This window comes from Cydia fagiglandana, chromosome 18, assembly GCF_963556715.1.
Source record: "Cydia fagiglandana chromosome 18, ilCydFagi1.1, whole genome shotgun sequence".
NCBI classification, from domain to species: Eukaryota; Metazoa; Arthropoda; class Insecta; order Lepidoptera; family Tortricidae; genus Cydia; species Cydia fagiglandana.
The window spans coordinates 13,152,742-13,172,265 of NC_085949.1; the positions used below are offsets into that span (position 1 = coordinate 13,152,742).

General features: G+C 39.3%; 1 protein-coding gene across 1 annotated transcript in view; it reads left to right on the forward strand.

Moving 5' to 3' along the window:
• The first annotated feature begins 445 nt into the window (after window positions 1-445).
• LOC134673180 (neural cell adhesion molecule 1-like) overlaps window positions 446-19,524 on the forward strand; it is a 187,114-nt gene continuing 168,035 nt past the window's right edge. The window contains exon 1 of the mRNA XM_063531135.1: window positions 446-588. The gene's annotated coding sequence lies outside the window, so the exon portion shown is untranslated. The remainder of the gene's footprint in view (window positions 589-19,524) is intronic.

Here is a 19,524-nt window from a genome sequence, read left to right on the forward strand (position 1 = left end):
TTGGAAATGACCCTTTATTTTACCCATCCCCATCCTAGATATACTTTATCAAAAATGATGTAATATTTACCCAAATACAATTATAGATAGTTTACAATTATTATTATTTTGTAATGTGGTGACATTTTATCTAAGAAAGTGACAGATACAGCGGTGTCAATGAGGCCACAGCTGTTGTTGACATCCACATGTCACTTTTACTCTGTCGGGCTTGACTATACATGACCAGTACCAAGAACTTAATAGACTATCTGGAGACTATGCACTCCAATTTTTTTGAAAATCGAATTAATTGCAACTTAACGTTCTAAATATGAAATTCTTCACAATCGAATCGGGATGCGACCGAGAGGTCCCGAAGGCGTCCGGGGGTACCCGAATCCCTCACCTTTGGATACCAACGGCCAATGCCGAATCAGTGCCTGCTCGCAGCGCGTGGCGAGTGGACGTGTGTCGCGCGTCGCGGGAACCACCTGCTCGCGGTTGCTAATGAACATAAATGAAAAATTGTGCTCTGTGAAACAATTAGTCACACTGATTTGTGATGTTTAATTGAATTTTGAAATGGAGTTAACTTGATTTATGGAGGTAAATTTAATGAGTTATTTTAATAGTTGCGGCGAGGTAGAATTCTTGCGCTGTTTTTGTTATGATGGGTCAAATTTTGGAAATATTTTTATAAATTCAACATCAGCTTGCAGTTCTCTTTTATATTTTTAAATAGAGTTTTCTGCAATTCATTATATCTAAATAAAAACAAGCTGCATAAAACCGCTATATTTGTTTTATGTATTTTTCAAACACATAATGTGAAACATATTTTATATACTTATGTTAACAATTGCTAGATACAGGTGTATACACATAGCATTGAAATTAAATTTCAATTATATATTTATCGAATACGTTTCTTTTTATCATTTATTTACTTTATCACAATAGTATAGGTGTAGGCATAATACATATTTAATAATTTATTTATTCATACGTCCCACTGCTTGGCACAGGCCTCCTCTCGTCCGTGAAAAGGCTTGAGCTATTAGTAGACACGCTGGCTCAATGCGGGTTTAGGACTACACATAGTTCATGAGAGCCTGGTGACAGACAGACGGACAGTGGAGTCTTAGTAATAGGGTCCCGTTTTTACCCTTTTACGGAACCCTAATAAAATATTGGTAACATAGCAACTTGTTTATACACTTATCATACATAGGTATGATAAGTGTTTAAACAAGTTGCTATGTCGCCAATCTTTTATTAAGGTTCGGTATCCAGAGGGTAAAAACGTGACCCTATTACCGGGACTAGAAGAGGTTAAAGCGAATTAAATTATAAGCACTAAGAAAGGCCTATACAGACCCTACCTAAACCGAGTGTACCGGCCCTAAAGGATTCTAACCGTCGATTTCGGGTCTGAGAGAGCATCGTACGCCTTACCAATTGCCTACCATCTTCTTCCTCGCGTTATCCCGGCATTTTGCCACTGCTCATGGGAGCCTGGGGTCCGCTTGACAACTAATCCCATGATTTGACGTAGGCACTAGCTTTTACGAAAGCGACTGCCATCTGACCTTCCAACCCAGAGGGGAAACTAGGCATTATTGGGATTAGTTCGGTTTCCTCACGATGTTTTCCTTCACTGAAAAGTAACTGATAAATTTAATATCAAATGATAATTCGTAAATAAATTCCGAAAAACTCATTGGTACGAGCCGGGGTTTGAACCAGCGACCTCTGAATTGAAAGTCGCATGCTCTTACCGCTAGGCCACCAGCGCTTTTTTTCCTACCACGATTTGCCTACCATCATCCCCATCGTTTTTCGCACGACAAAGCATACAATGGAACATGCTTGTTGGCAAATAAGCAGCTGCGCTGATATTGAAAGCTCGAACTTGTTCTAATAGGTTAATGGTTCCTATGCTAATCGAATATGGGATAATTACGCAGCCATATTTCAATATTTGCCAGCAATGTTTCTATGTTTACCTAGCGTTCGAATATAGGTATTTGGTTTTATTTATGACTGATATATTATGTACTAAGCAGAGTCTACTAATAAAGAAGACTACGGCTCGATTCGGAAAATGAATTAGCTTTCTACTAGACTTCAACAAGTTACGATACGGATAATTTAAAGATATTTGTAAGATAGATATGTCAAATTTGACGTTTCCGCGATTCTGGAGGTTCTCTTGAACGATTTCGACAAGTTATGACTTAGATATCCAAGTCACATCTAGTCGATATCTAATGTAGATCTAGTTGATCTCTAAATCGTCTCAAGATCTTGTGATGGTCTCGAAATCCGAATAGGCCTGTTAGCTGACAGCCCCTACGGTACAGTCAAGTATAAAAATATGGCTAAAAAAAGTCTAGGTCGTATTTACTCATTAATAATATTTGGGAAAGGATCTTAAGGCACATGTATTATCCCAACAAAGGCCTCAGGGAATAGCTATTAGGTTGGGATATAGGGTCCGATTCGGATTTTGAAATAGACATCTATTAGACATCTTTTAGACATCACCAAGATACGATAACGATATGTTTAAGATCTAACCTGTCAAAAGTGTCAAATTTGACATTTGCGCGATTCTGGAGATACCTACTCTTGAACGATTTCCACAGGATATGACTTAGAGATCCAATTCACATCTAATAGATATCTTACTTATCTAACGTAAAAGTGACATTGGTTGCCCGAATTGCGCTGCAAAAGAGAACTAGTTGATATCTAAACTATAACGTATCTAGAATGGATTTAGTACGTGTCGTCTCTTGTGAATATCTTGAAGTTAGAATACGGCAGATGGTCGGTATACGTAGGAATCATTTTTTGAATACCTTAAGACGTTAAGTCCGCCATTTGTACAATTTTATACCGTGCAATAAAGTATAAATAAATAAAAACTTCACCAATAAGTTTCACTGTCCAAGACTAATTTGGACTTAGATATACTATAACTAATTTATACTTCACTAAGTTTATCCTTGGCCATTTCAGTTCACAAGAGCTTAGTTTAGTTTTGCTTAGCGTGATTTGACTAACAACTCTACAAACTTAAACATGCTAAGTGTCTGGAACCCACGGCTGTTTCAAACTTGGCGATGCACTGCCGTGCACCTTGCTAAGTTTCAACTTACCTTGCATGGAGCTTAACAATTAATTATTACTAAGCACATATTGTAATTGTCATAAGTTGTGCTTTAATGAACAAGAAAACTCATGGAAATCAGATAGTGTAAAAATCCTGTGCTTTATTATTTCATCAAAGCTGTTAGATTTTTCGTCGAAAATGATTATATTTATATTATTTTTGGTTTTACATTAGCATTCTTTACTTATTAATTCATGCTTAAAATATTCGCTACGCCATAGATTTTATAAATCTGTATAATTCAAGCTAGCTGTGTATAGAACACGCCCTAAATAAAGATAATTAATGAAAGTCAAAACCAGGAAACGGCCCATTATCTACCACTTAAGACAGCGAACGGAGCCTTCATTCTACTTCGTACAATTCCATTCATATTAGATCAATTTAGACGCGCTTTCCACTTGATATTGTTTTTGCTTAGGCAAGAGCGGGAATGACGTTACAAATATAATTTATAATTATAAAAAGTGAGTTGAAACTGTAATACCTAACGATGAAAGTATAGGTAGATCAAAGAGGGTATGCTGAGTGGAAGCTTGCTATTTTAATTATAATTTATGTACATAAATAGTTATTTGTTTTATAAGGGGACAAAGTTGTTGTTTAACCGCTCGTGCTAATATTGATACCCGAGCATGCGAAAGATTCCAAAATTGAACCACGAGCGTAGAGAGTGGTTCGAAAAATGGAATATTGAGCTTTACGAGGGTTTCAAAGCACGAGGGTTAAACAAAATTTGCCCCCGAGTGAAACACAAAATTTTTCATCACACCAATCCGAAACAAATATTAAATGTAAGTAAAATATCAAACAAAATCAAATCCAAGTGAATGTTATTAAATATTTATCATCCAAAATCATCATTTAAAAGTCCATTCAACCAGCAAACATAAGAAAACAACTCAAAATTTGCATTTGATTACCTCACATGTGAATAAAATGCAACTTTGTTATCAGTTTTTGAAGTGCAAAGTAAACCTTTCCGAGCTGTGTGGTGAAAATGGATTTACGACCTTAGCCAACTATACCTAAAGATGCAAACATCTTAACTCCAGTTACGAGGTTTACGAATTTAGCCGACGTTATTTAAAGTTTGTATGCGCTCCAGCATTACACCGTAGAGCCGTAGCATTGTTGACGCTACGCTTTGAAAGAGCGTAGCTATGACAGTGCTACGGCGTAGCTGCGTACGCGCATAGATTTGTATCATCATAATGTAATACATATTTAAAATCGTATAAATACCTAGTTTTTTACAGGGAACATAACAATTTAATTAAATAATACCTGTTTGCTTTAAAACATTAAATCGTTGTTAATAAACACATCAGTAATAATAAAATTAAAATGTTTATTACGAAATGAACTCAATTAAATATTGCAAAAGCTTAAAAAACCAGCGTGGTCTTTATAGACCGGGAGATAGTGACACATTTTACTGGATCATTTGTACCAGTATGGCGGTTCGTCAGGGGTCTAAGCACGTAATGAAGGAAAGAAAAATGATGGTCATAGCGCTGGTACCGGCGGCCCAATCGCGTGGGCGTTAGTCGAACGTGTCGGATAAAATACGAGTGTCGAACGATTTGCACCACAAAAATCCTCGTATTTTCCGATAGTCCATAAAAAAGAAGTAGGCGGTAGCGTAATGCCATACTTCTCCGGTGTGACTTACAGCCCGCCATACTGAGGCGAACACATTAATTTAAAAAAAACAATTCAACCATTTGTACCAAGCTAATTTTTGCACAGGTGATCATCGTTGAGCAGCCATTCATGGACATCACCATGCCATACTCTTCGGACGGTTCCAAATGGCCGCCATACCGCCGCAAGGGAGTTAATTTTTTTTTTTTTGCTAAACGATTTGTACCAGTATTGCATTTAAATTTTTGGAAAGTATTTGATAAAATGTGACCGTTATTATAATTGCCATACTTATAGTAGGGGGAAAAAGTGCTGCCATACTTGAAAAACTTATTTAAATGACACGTTTCAAAAATACGACTATGTATACGTTAAATATTTTTTTACAGCATGGCATCATCATATTCTGTTTGTTTGGATACAATTATACCTAAAAAAAAATATTTCATATTATAACTACGGGGCGGACGACTGTGAGACTTAAGCCAAGACTTAAAACAAAAAACAATTTTTTGACGATTTGTACCAGTATGGCATTTGGATTTTTGGAAGTTATATGATGCAATGTGACCATTATTATATTTGCCATACTTCTAATAGGGGGAAAAAGGGGCACCATACTTGAAATAAAAAAAAATATTGTACACATTTGCCACCGCCTACAGGTATGGCCCCGGGTATGTCCTTAAACTACGTCCAGGACCCGGATATGTCCTGAAACTACGTCCAAGACCACCGGTGGACGGGCAGCAGCGTCCCTCAAATTCGGTGTACTCGACTGCGATCGCCAACCCGCCTGCCAAGCGTGGCGATTATGGCATTCACCCCCCATCATGCAGAGCACAATCAAACCACGGCCCCGAGGTTCCGGCGACCCCCGGTGCTCTGGCTATGGTAGCGGTCAGGGCATTAGCGGGGTCAGGGGTGCTAAGAATCTCCGGCAAAAATCCGGCTACCCACCCCGACGAAGACTGGCCCTGGTAACACACAACATACGCACTATGAGGACTGACGAAAAGATCTGCGAGCTGGAAGAGGAACTGAGCAGGTTACACTGGGATATTGTAGGGTTATGCGAAGTCCGTAGAGAGGGGGAGGACACGACAACCCTGAAGTCTGGTAACTTGCTCTACCACCGGGAGGGCGACCAACAGTCCCAAGGTGGTGTCGGGTTTCTCGTTCACAAGTCCCTCATAAACAACATAATAACCATCGACAGTGTGTCGAGCAGGGTCGTATACCTAATACTCAGAATATCCAAAAGATATTCGCTGAAGGTCATTCAGGTATACGCACCGACCTCGTCACACTCCGATGATGAAGTAGAGGCTATGTATGAGGACGTAAGTAGGGCCATACATACTTCTAAAACCTACTTTACTGTTGTTATGGGGGACTTCAACGCAAAGTTGGGCAAGAGAAGCGGTGATGAGTTGAGAGTGGGGCAATTTGGGTATGGGCAACGGAACCCTAGGGGTCAGAGGCTGGCCGACTTTCTGGAGAGAGAGGAACTCTTCGTGATGAACTCTTTCTTCCAGAAGCCGCCTCACAGGAAATGGACCTGGATGAGTCCTGACGGTTCCACGAGAAACGAGATAGACTTCATCATGACCGACAAGAAACGGATATTCAGCGATGTCTCTGTGATCAACAGGGTAAAGACCGGTAGTGATCACCGAATCGTAAGAGGCTCACTGAATATCAATATTAAACTTGAAAGGTCCAACCTGATGAAGTCTACGCTCCGACCTACTCGAGCCCATGTTCAAAACCCCGAAAGCTTTCAACTCGAGCTCTCTAACCGCTTTGCTTGCCTAGAGAACTTGGCTTCAGTGGACGAAATCAACGACGGGCTAGTGGAAACTGTCCACACAGTAGGGTCTAAGTTTTTTAGACCCCGCCGTAAAGATAGACCTCAGAAATTGACCGAGCAAACCTTAAACCTCATGGCTGAACGACGCTCGCTAAAGTTGCAGTCTCCCGATGACGCGAAGTCATATAGGCAACTCAATAGACGTATATCTAAGTCCTTGCGACATGATCTGCGTCTCTTTAATACTAACCGTATTAAAGAGACTATTGAGCGAAACCAAGGCTCCAAAGTGTTCGCAAAGGACAAGTCTATTGGGCAAAGCCAGCTGACGAAGCTGAAACGGGAAGATGGCAGCATAGCGTCGAGCAAAGCGGAAGTTTTAGGCGAGATCGAGAGGTTCTATGGACAGTTATACACTTCGATCGCAAAGCCCGTCGACAGCTTGGTAGGAGATCCAAGAGCCAAGCTGTCCCGACATTATACCGAAGATATCCCGGACATCAGTCTGTACGAGATTAGGATGGCCCTGAAGCAGCTTAAGAACAACAAGGCGCCGGGCAAAGACGGAATCACTTCAGAGCTTCTGAGAGCGGGTGGAACACCGGTACTTAAAGTCCTCCAGAAGCTCTTTAATTCCGTCTTGTGCGAGGGCAAAACGCCTGAAACATGGAATAGAGGCGAGGTGGTGCTGTTTTTCAAAAAAGGTGATAACAGCCTATTGAAGAACTACAGACCCATCACGCTTCTGAGCCATGTCTATAAGCTGTTTTCAAGGGTCATCACGAACCGTCTCGAACACAGACTTGATGACTTCCAGCCTCCCGAACAAGCCGGGTTTCGAAAAGGCTATAGTACCATAGACCACATCCATACGCTGCGGCAAGTTATACAGAAGACCGAAGAGTATAACTTACCATTATGCTTAGCGTTTGTGGACTATGAGAAAGCCTTCGATTCGGTGGAAACATGGGCGGTGCTTGAGTCTCTTCAGCGATGCCATATTGACTATCGGTACATCGAAGTGTTGAAGTATTTGTATAGTAACGCCACCATGTCGGTCCGAGTACAGGAGCAGAGCACGAAGGCGATTCCATTGCAAAGAGGCGTAAGGCAGGGAGACGTTATCTCTCCGAAACTGTTTACTGCCGTAATGGAAGACACCTTCAAGCTCCTGGAATGGCAAGGACTTGGCATCAACATCAACGGCGAATACATCACTCACCTTCGGTTTGCCGACGATATCGTAGTCATGGCAAAGTCGATGGAGGAACTCAGCATGATGCTCGATGACCTCAACCGAGTTTCACAACGGGTGGGCTTGAAAATGAACATGGACAAGACGAAACTTATGTCAAATGCCAATGTTGTGCCCATCCCAGTCTCTGTTGGGAACTCGGTACTCGAAGTTGTTGACTCGTACATCTACCTAGGACAAGTAGTCCAATTAGGTAGGTCCAACTTCGAGAAGGAGGTCAACCGCCGAATCCAACTCGGTTGGGCAGCGTTCGGGAAACTACGTAATGTCTTTTCGTCCGACATACCTCAGTGCCTCAAGACGAAAGTCTTTAATCAATGTGTGTTACCAGCGATGACTTACGGCTCCGAAACGTGGTCTTTCACTATCGGCCTCATCTCAAAATTCAAAGTCGCTCAACGAGCTATGGAGAGGGCTATGCTCGGAGTTTCTCTGCGTGATCGAATCAGAAATGAGGAGATCCGTAGACGAACTAAAGTCACCGACATAGCTCACCGGATTAGCAAGCTGAAGTGGCAATGGGCAGGCCACATTGCGCGCAGAGAAGATGGCCGATGGGGTCGAAAAGTGCTCGAGTGGAGACCACGGACTAGCAAACGCAGCGTAGGACGTCCACCCACAAGATGGACGGACGACCTTGTTAAAGCCGCCGGAAGACGCTGGATGCGGGTGGCTTCCAACCGGTACGAATGGAGGTCCAAGGGGGAGGCCTATGTTCAGCAGTGGACGTCTTATGGCTGAGATGATGATGATGATGACAGGTATGGCATTATGAGATTTCCATTTATGATCACACAGAAAGTCTTGAAAAAAAATTACAAGATGGTACAAATCGTTTAGCAATAAAAAAAAAATTAACTCCTTTGCGGCGGTATGGCGGCCATTTGGAACCATCCGAAAAGTATGGCATGGTGATGTCCATGAATAGCTGCTCGACGATGATCACCTGTGCAAAAATTAGCTTGGCACAAATGATTTAATTGTTTTTTTTTAATTAATGTGTTCGCCTCAGTATGGCGGGCTGTAAGTCACACCGGAGAAGTATGGCATTACGCTACCGCCTACTTGTTTTTTATGGACTATCGGAAAATACGAGGATTTTTGTGGTACAAATCGTTCGACACTCGTATTTTATCCGACACGTTCGACTAACGCCCACGCGATTGGGCCGCCGGTACCAGCGCTATGACCATCATTTTTCTTTCCTTCATTACGTGCTTAGACCCCTGACGAACCGCCATACTGGTACAAATGATCCAGTAAAATGTGTCACTATCTCCCGGTCTATTAGTACTTTGAAAAACAAAGACAACACAAGGTTTTCCGCAAGTAGCAGTAGAAAACAATTGTCGACAAGCACGCCACAGGCGGCGGCCGCATTGAATTTCTTTCAATCCGTATTTCCCGATACTGCCTTAGTGACTCCGTGTTGACTTGTGTTGGTTGTGTTTCACATCGGCTTTTTAGATTACGTAGACATACTGCCGTATTCAAACTTCAAGAAATTCACAAGAGACAATACGTACCTACTAAATGCATTCTAGATACGTTATAGTTTAGATATCAACTAGTTCTCTTTTGCAACGCAATTCGGGCAACCAATGTCACTTTTACGTTATCAAAATCCGAATCGGGCCCCTATACAGTGCATAAATAGCTACCGGTTGTTTCACTTGTCTATGGGCCCGATTCGGATTTTGAAATAGACATCTACTAGATATCTTTTAGACATCACCAAGATACGATGACGATATGTTTAAGATCTAACCTGTCAAATTTGACATTTGCGCGATTCTGGAGATACTCTTGAACGATTTCCACAGGATATGACTTAGAAATCCAATTCAAATCTAATAGATATCTTACTCCATTTAACGTAAAAGTGACATTGGTTGCCCGAATTACGCTGCAAAAGAGAACCCGTGGATATCTAAACTATAACGTATCTAGAATGGATCTAGTACATGTCGTCTCTTGTGAATATCTTGAAGTTCGAATACGGCAGTTAGTATGAGGCATGGACATCAAACCACTTAACAATAGAACAGTAGTGGTACAAGAAGACAATTACGTGCCAACAACCACGCTTTCCTCGCCAGGGAGTGGCTTTCAAACGTCCATATATATTTTATTCTTGATTCGATATCGATTTGATGTTACGCTCAGTGTATCCCGTTTGTGCTTGATTATTGGCGCCAGCAGAGTTGCCAACTTGGCATAAATGATGCCAGATCTGGCATATTTTCACTCTCTTTGGCACCAAAATTTTCGATTTAGCATCTGGCATATTTTTTAGCATAATTTAGTGTAAGCCAAGTTTTCACCAACTTGGCAGCAACAATATGCACCATCGCCTTATGTGGTTCATATTTTCATATGAATTTTGACTTTCGTAGACGAATGGACGTCGACGGACCATATAAAGTTGGTCAAGCAGATCTTGTCAGTAGAAAAAGGCGGCAAATTTGAAAAATGTATGTGCTTTAAGTGTAATTTCAAGTGAAATTTAAGCATTTTTTTACATTTTTTAAAAAATTCTGGCATAATTTTGGCATAATCTAGACATTAGTCTAGCATTTTTTCAAAATCCGAGTTGGCAACACTGGGCGCCAGCAAGATGCCATATGAAAAAAACTTATTATTTAGAAGAAAATAAATACATAAATTAGGTATCTTAATATTTTAACATCAACACTTGTCACAGACGTAAAACAATATTTTAATATCAACACTTTTACTTGTCACAGACATAAAACTATTTTTTTTTGTTGCATTCTGTCATAAACAAAGACAATATTAAGTAAGTTGTGTTGAACTATATTTAAAGTAAAACTAAATAAAGTCAGACCGAGAAAGAAGTGTTATTTTATTTATACGTCATAATTTCATAGAAGTTTGAGGTTAAAAATTACACTTGCACTGCGACGGCTATCAAAATCGCTGCAGACTTTTCTTGGTGTGACTCTAACACCATTTTTTTTAATCTGCTGTCATGCAGTAACATCGGCGAGATTATGAAATTATTAATTGTAAATGAATTGAAGAATAAACGATATTTTGCCTTTACATTAGAAATCATTCACCTCAACTCTCCTGCGAACAAATAACTGCAACTAATGTCAGATCAAATAAACATAGTTCGAATGCAGCCTCGGCCCGCACACAATTTCTTTCAATCCGAATTTCCCGATACAGCCTTCGTGACTGTGTTGACTCGTGTTGTTCCGTGTCGGCAATTGACGGGACATTCCGCGTTTTGTTCGTTTTACACTGTAATACTACGTTGGGAATAAAGACGTATTGTGTTATAACAGTTTGCGTCCATTATGAAATTGTTTGAAGCATGTATTCGTGTATACTCAGTTTTTGTTTATTGCCGTCTGCACTTTTATTTCAAACAGATTGATTCAACTTATCTTGCTTTTTTTATCTGGAACTTTTTTCATAAGACAAAAAAAAAATATTGTAAAATTTTAAAAGGTGTATTTATTTCTCATATATCTGTATATTACTGTGAAATTATGTGAGTAGCTTAATAGTATGATACATATAAAAATATACTTTTATGTTATACTAGACCAGTTCAAAAAATCGTTGCCATACGTAATCAAGATAATTATACATAACTATATTACCGGTGTTACCGATCCAGTTTAGATCCGTTTAACCCGTGAAGTGCCCCAGAATCACAGTAGTATGGAACTCCTATACTAATTACTATCACACGTGTGACAGTAGTAATAGTAGTAGGGACCCGGGTATGTCCTTAAACTACGTCCAAGACCACCGGTGGATGGGCAGCAGCGTCCCTCAAATTCGGAGTACTCGACTGCGATCGCCAACCCAAGCGTGGCGATTACGGCATACACCCCCCAAAAGGGGGAGGCCTATGTCAGCAGTGGACGTCTTATGGCTGAGATGATGATAATGTGTGACAGTAGGGCTCTCCACGGGTTACTATATGTATTAGAACCAGCATAGTAATATGAAACTGGATTGAAATACCTAGATAGATTAGGTCTAACCACAAAGAAAATTCCAACCCATTATATCTCATAATCACACAAACCCGCAATCCAATTTGCATAATTAAACTATTAACCAAGAACTCAAACAATACGATAATTCATAATTTATTAAACCTAAATCGTTATCTAAGACATCTTAATAAGCCGCGCTTAGGGATAAATCCTTGGAGTTTTTTGAAAATGAAATTAGCCGAAAAAGACTGCGCCATTAAAATGACATTAGCATAAATAAGAGGAATGCTAATCTAAGGAAAATAAATCTCGGGCGGGAAATAAAAATAATCCCTTAGTCGTTCAATGAGCTGGTGACGGATTTACTTTACGGCCTAGTCCAGAAAGCTGCCTAATTAATTTGTATTGCTGTGCCCCTTGCTTTGAGCATACTAATGCTCTTACTTACAAAGCATTTCTATCTTGAGTGGATAAAAAGGAGTTCGTTTAGCTACTGCTTCGTTGGTCGCATAGTGTTATTGGTTATTTTTATAAAGGTATTGTATATTTTTGCATTTAAATGAAATTCAAATTGTAGGTAAACGAATCGTACGTAAAATTTCACTTTGCAAAATTTATGTCAGGATTATTCTGTCCAATAAAATAAAAGACCTACTTTATGTGATTCGTAAAGGTTTTATTTGAAGAAGAATGTCAAATAATATTTTTACATTTATTTCTAAATGAGGCACCTTCCAATTTTCAATTATGATCTCGATTTGTTATGCTTGCCATTATATCGTGATATTGTGATCGATATTCACCGAAATGAATATCATGTCAAACCAATATAAAATGAAATAATTTTTTCCCATTTACTACAACTTAATTTATTTCGTAATTCAAAATGCAAGTAAGTATGCATAAAAAAAACAGCTGTAAACTAAGGAAAATGAGTTATAATGTCTATCATCGACAACAGAATATTCTGGATTACAATAACCTCAGAGCTAGCTCAGTGCGAGCCATCCCTGAGAATTATTTACCAAATCTGCGTCACACAAAATATATTTACGAAACCCAAACAAAGCCCAAAAAAAAATAATTTACCAATCCGAGACACATTTCAACTAAAATAAACAACTGCGAATTTCAATTCCAATCTCTGAGCCAATTCATCATATCCGTGCAAATAAATTTGACATTTGGAATGTATAACTCTACCCACAACAGTTGAGGTATTCCCTTGGGTAGGGATATTGCAAAAGCTTTACCCAAATGCGGCCATCAGTTAAGACCAAGTTTAACACTCTTTTACTCTAATTAGCCTTTAGGGAAAAAACTCTGAGGGTCTGGGTAGAGGATAGGAAATTTGCCTTTTCGGCCCTTGGGACTCTTGTTTAATTCTAAGGGCCGTCTAGACCGACGATTTGCGAAGTTGCATGGTTTATGCATAGATTTCCGATTCGGGTAGTAACCGGTCGTGTGGGTAAATTGTGTTTACGGCTGTTTAGGGGTTTGAATTCATAATTAGTATATGGAAGTAATTAACAAACAAGGTACGGGATTCGATAACAAGTTTTGTGATTTATTTTTGCTATCATCTAGGCTTTAGTTAGACTCATGTATACGGGTGTAAGATAGGTACTCACTTTAGGTCCGGGTGGACTGACCAAGTTAGAGAAGCCACTTTCTCGAGCATATTCCATCAAGCAGTGAGGACAACAATGAATTGAGACCAATGGAGACAGCTGATCAAGGATGTCAAACCTAGTGATTACGATCCTCAGGAATGAGGGAACGACTGAAGAGAGAGAGAGAAGTACTCACTATTAAATAAAACAAAAAAAAATAACGAACCAGAGTTAGACCAAGCTAACCAACTTGGCGTAACCTTTAAAGTGACATTCCATTTCCAACTGCAGCTGCAATACTGTTCATTTTACTATGGAAACGCGTCGCTGTCACTGTCAATTTCCATAGTAAAATGAACAGTATTGCAGCTGCAGTTGGAAATGGAATGTCACTCATACGCTTTAGTCCAAAAAACAGGAGAAAAAATTCTTCAAATAGCTTTGACAACTATGGCACTATAAGGATCCCCTCAATTACTATTACATCACATCAGCATACGCGTTCCTAAAACCATATCGCACGATAATGGCGAAGGTCCGGCCTGACCTCAAAACCTACGGCTGAAATGGGCTCCAATGCTTCGGAAGGACCCTCTTTCTGCAAACGAGAATGCTGAATCTTTTATTAGTTTCGTGAATGGACGCCCAGTTGACATAACCGTCGTGGACATCTGTTGTGATATTACGCCATCCTTGCCAGGGCGTAGTTTCATCGATCGGGACCACTCATAGATTACTCCCTTAAAGAATTCGCAGTGTGAAAATATATAAACACTTCAGGGGCCATGATCAAAACTACAATATTTTATTAGAAAAGTAAATATGTGTTGGGATGACACAGACCACTTAGATAATTAAAGTGTACAAAACGCAAGTCAAGGTTTTCGGTCCGAATCTAGTACCTTTGTCCGCAGCGATTGATTTAACTACTAAAATAAAAACAAATATAGATGCCAAAAACTTTTGTCTCGGAATTTTTATTGATCTTAAAAAAGCATTTGACACGGTCAGTCATCCACTACTTTTAGAAAAACTTAAACATATAGGCATCACCGGCAATGCTCACAAAATTATGGAATCGTACCTAAGCAACCGGTGCCAAATAGTGAGAATAGGTAATGTGCAAAGCAGTCCCCAAATTATTACCTGTGGCGTCCCGCAGGGATCGATAGTTGGTCCTCTCCTGTTCTTAATTTACATAAATAGCATCTGTCAAGTACCTCTGCACGGAGAGATAAGCCTATACGCAGATGATACCTGTATTTTTTATTTCGGACAGTCTATAAAGGATATCACAACATTAGCACAAGAAGACCTCAATAACCTTAATGAATGGTTTCAGTTCAATTTACTCACTATTAACGTAGACAAGACCAGTTATATAATATTCAAATCAAAAAATAAAAAAAATACTGAAGATATAGAACTAAAAATTAATCAAACACAATTAAAACAATCTAGTGAAGAAAAATATCTGGGCCTAATATTGGACTGTGACCTATCATGGAAACAACACATAAATAAAATCCGATCAAAACTGACATCTTTAAGAGCCTGCCTCTACAATACGGCATACTGTCTTCCCCGCCGGGTACGATACACAATTTATAATTCACTAGTAAAATCTCATTTAAACTATCTAGTTGAAATATGGGGCAGTGCCACTAAAACTACTCTTAAAAATCTTCAAATCGCTCAAAATAAAATAATTAAAACACTTTTCAGATATGATTACTTAACTTCTAGTCGCAAAATTTATTTAGAAACAAAAATCTTAAATCTTAACCAACTGTACTTTAATAATACCTGTCTACTGATTAGAAAAATAATAGATAACAAAATCCACTCACAACTAAGTTTTATAACTAAATTACAAAAAGGCTTATCTTATCTTATCTTATTGTTTTCGGGGGCCCTTGCGGATACACTTCGACCCATAGGGATCTTTTGTGCAGTTACCCCCTAGAAGAGATCCGTCAACTACTCAAGAGCTTTTCCCACCATATCCATGTGTCGGATGATGGAGCTCATGGGTAGCGTTTTAAAGTCCTTTGGTTCCAGGTATCCTGCTCCAAAGTCCTTCATTCTTTGTCTGGCGAGGGCGTGACATTCACACATTAAGTGTCTTACTGTCTCTTCCTCTTCGCCACACATACGACAATCGGTGTTGTCAGAGTGTCCCATCTTGGCCAGAAATCCTTTGACCCCGTAGTGGCCAGTAAACACCCCCGTTATGATTTGGAGTTGTCTTTTGCTAAGTTTCCAAAGCTTTTTGCTCCAGCCGGAGTCTATTCCTTGCATAAAGAGCTTTGCATGCTTTAGACCCGTCAGACTATCCCATTCTTCCTGGTGTTTAGTCTTGGTATGGTCTTTAATAGCCGTTGTGATGGTTCCCTGTGAGAGCCCCACGAATGGTTCCGGACCTATAAGGTTACTTACAAAAAGGCTTACGACCTCTACGTAATTCTAACGATCTTTGTCTTCAACCAGCTAGAACTAAATGTGGCAAAAAAAATATTGGTAATGAAGGGGCACAGTTTTACAACAGCCTACCTAAAGATATTAAATAGTGCAAAAATTACAATATTTACAAACGAAAACTATTGGACTACGTAATTCATAATATCTAAATCCGGCCCTGGCAAACATTCCGCATGGGAACAAAAGATAATGCAGTATTTAAGAAAAATATAGTCGCTCAACTTAACTTGCATGTGTTTAGAGTTTAAAGTGCAATGCGGCTAAAGTGTAAATGATAAAATGACTTAGCAACAGTTTTGTAGTTCGTGAGAAATAATAAGCGTACTTGTATTTAATTTGGTCATATCCACATGTTTATAAGAACATACTTATTACTTATACAACTTCACTATAAGCATGTTTGTATAATACCTATTTCTATATGTAATGTCTCGTAAATGACATGTTCTAGTTTTAATTAGTTATTTTAATTTTGTTAATAACATGCATGCTCACTCATATTTTATGAATTATCCTGTATTTTCTCTATTTAAGTGAAATGTTAAATTTCTTTATGAGAAAATAAATTCTTTAACCACAAGTCATCACGTATATGAACATTTTATGTGAAAGAATAAGGCAGACCACAAATGAAAAATTGCGACTTTTCAAGTCAATAGTCGAATGTACGGAGCAGAAACCTGGACGACGTATGCAAAACAGGAGCGACGACTCAACACTTTTCACATGCGCTGTCTACGCAACATTTTAGGCATAACTTGGCAGGACAAAGTGACCAATCAGAGGGTTCTTGAAAAAGCACAGCTGCCCAGTCTTGCCGCTCTTCTCAAACAGAGACGCTTGCGGTGGCTGGGGCATGTGCACCGGATGGAACCCGCTAGAATACCTCGACGTGTCTTGCTTGGTGCAGTTGCGTATGCTAAAAGGAACGTGGGAAGACCGATGCTGCGCTTTAAAGACTGTGTCAAGCGAGACATGTCTGCATTTAAAATCGACCACCATGCCTGGGAAGCCTTAGCTGAAGACCGTGATGGATGGCGCAAGCGTGTTGTGGAGGGGAGAAGGCTATGCGACCAAGCCTGGTTTAATGCTTTAGATAGCAGAAGGTGTCGCAGAAAGCAAACCGGGACTGGAAACTCGGATGGCATGAGCTTTCTCTGCCAAAAATGTGGGAGGTCATGCCGCTCACGCATCGGCCTCCACAGTCACCAAACCCGGTGTCTGCACAGCAATGTATAAATCGTCTGCAATAGACGGAAAGGCCTGTGATGAGTCGAATGTACCAAATCATAAGGTCGGCGGACTGGAATATACAAAAAACTGTATTTAAGTGAACACTACTTGGTAGTTGGGTTGTATGAGGTATGGCATGCAATTGATCTTTGATGTTGTTGTTGTTTAAGTTTTCTAAAATATGGCGTTGTACATACGTACGTATTACTTATATTCCAACAGAATTATAGTAACAGTACTTATATTCCATTATAATCGCAGTATTCCTACTTAAAATTAATTGATATCTTGAATTTAAACAGATACCTATACCAGATATAAATGTGGAAAATGAGTCCGGTCGCAATTTAACTGTCTATAAAAAAACTATAAGTACCAATAAAAGAGCTAATGTGGTCGCAAGTTGTTTCACATACTCTATCTAGTAAGCACAAGTGATCTATAATCCCACTATATCTGGCCACGTGGAATATCTGAGCAAAAATTGAATTTCTCTGAAAACGTGCGCGGCCGATTTCGGGAATCGGTGAGTCGGCAAATGCTTAATCAGCTCCCCTGCCCTCTGTTTTGTTAATATTAATATGGGTATTTTTCCGGCGCGGCTTGTGGGGATAACAAATGCCGGGTAATCATTAATTGTTTGGGTTTAGTTCAGTTATTTTTGTCTACATTTCGTATATGGCTGAATATACAGAAGTTTTGTTCGCAGACAAATGTAGAGTTTATTGCGTGAGTTACCGTAAAATGGGGTGAGTAGGTTTCGCGGGGAGAGTTGGGTTATGAATGGGGAGAGAAGGAATGAAAGGGGGGTGAGATGGGATTTTAAGGCTACTGCTGCAAAAATAATTTATTCCAATTTAAAATGGAGCTCTAGTAATATTCATAATAAAAAAAAATCGATTCAACAATCTTTCAAAATCACCTTTGTATGAAAACCTAACTCACCCCAAATATGAGGGACTACGGTGTGAGGTGGGATTTCCTGTTTATCGTCAAAGTTATGAAATGGAACTACCCAAAATAAAATAAAAACTAAAATACAAACGTCCGGAACACGTATTATATACACCGTTCAGTTTGTATATGTAAAAATAAAATTATCGAGGTTTGAATTTCAGTTTTGACCCTACTCACCCCATTTTACGGTAACTATTTTTATTACTTTCTGAATGTTTGAATCAGACTGATTACAGGATGACTCACGCTAAGCCCGGGCCGAGGCGTCCGACATGTCATTTTCTACGGACCCGATTCGGATTATGAAATAGACATCTTTTAGACATCATCAAGATACAATAACGACATGTTTAAGATCTAACCTGTCAAATTCGACATTAATTTTGCGCGATTCTGGAGATACTCTTGAACGATTTCCACAGGATATGACTTAGAGATCTAATTCACGTCTAATAGATATCTTACTATATCTAACGTAAAAGTGACATTGGTTGCCCGAATTGCGCTGCAAAAGAGAACTAGTTGATATCTAAACTATAACGTATCTAGTACGTGTCGTCTCTTGTGAATATCTTGAAGTTCGAATACGGCTGTATGATGGCTGATTGGTGATCACGTGGTGTTTTCCATAAAAAACCGAGCGCCCAGAACTCCAGCTCGACCCCGACCCGGTCTTAAGAGCCCCACTGATTAACAGTCCGCCGGACGGTATCGGCCTGTCAGTTAGAACAAAATTTTGACAGTTCCGAACAACTTTTGAGTTATTTCATCAAGTGATTTTAAGGTCAATCCGGGTAAGAGTGGCATACGGGTAAGTGGGCTGGCTATATAAGGTCCTGTTCACACATTAATGTTTATTAGGAGTTCGCACATTTGCTTTTTGCTACTAGAGTTTAATGGAAAATTAAATGTAAGTACACGTATTCACCTTAATTCAAAGTCTATGTTTCAATTACAAGAAAACCTAAAGAATCCTCAATATCGAAAACTATAAAAAAGATTTCTAACATATTTTTCCGCTCAAATCTCCAACGCACATACGCAACGGCCGAAAATAAAAGAAATATGTATGGGTTCGCAAAGTTACAAAATAAAGTATACATCAAATAGCAATTGGCAATTCGGAATAGGAAGGTTCGCCCTATAAAGTACGTGAGGCGGTCAAAAACAAACTTGTGCAATAAATAACCCGATCGGATAAGAGAAAGGCTATTTTATTTTCAATAAAATATAAGGTACCTACATAAAGCTCAATTGACATACAGACGCTGGTTTGGAAAAGTTTTTGCAGTAGCCGAGAAAATGGGTTTTCTTTAAAAGAAAGATCGCAAATTGTACCACGCCCGGTAATTTGTTACTGGTGTAGCGCAAGACTCCGAACGTGT